Genomic DNA, 225 nt, shown 5'->3' on the forward strand with positions numbered 1-225 from the left:
CCCAACTACGGATATATAAGAACCGAAACTGCTCAGAGCATTCCATCCGGCGTAAGCATCTGGATAATCTGGAATGCGACGTGGCATACCCGAAAGCCCTAAGAAATGCATGGGAAAGAAGGTAAGATTAACCCCGAAAAAAGTGATCCAAAAATGGATTTGGCCTAAAGTTTCAGGATATGTCCGACCAAAGATTTTACCCACCCAATAGTAAAATCCAGCAAA

Source organism: Panicum virgatum, unplaced genomic scaffold (genome assembly GCF_016808335.1).
Source record: "Panicum virgatum strain AP13 unplaced genomic scaffold, P.virgatum_v5 scaffold_183, whole genome shotgun sequence".
Taxonomy (NCBI): Eukaryota; Viridiplantae; Streptophyta; class Magnoliopsida; order Poales; family Poaceae; genus Panicum; species Panicum virgatum.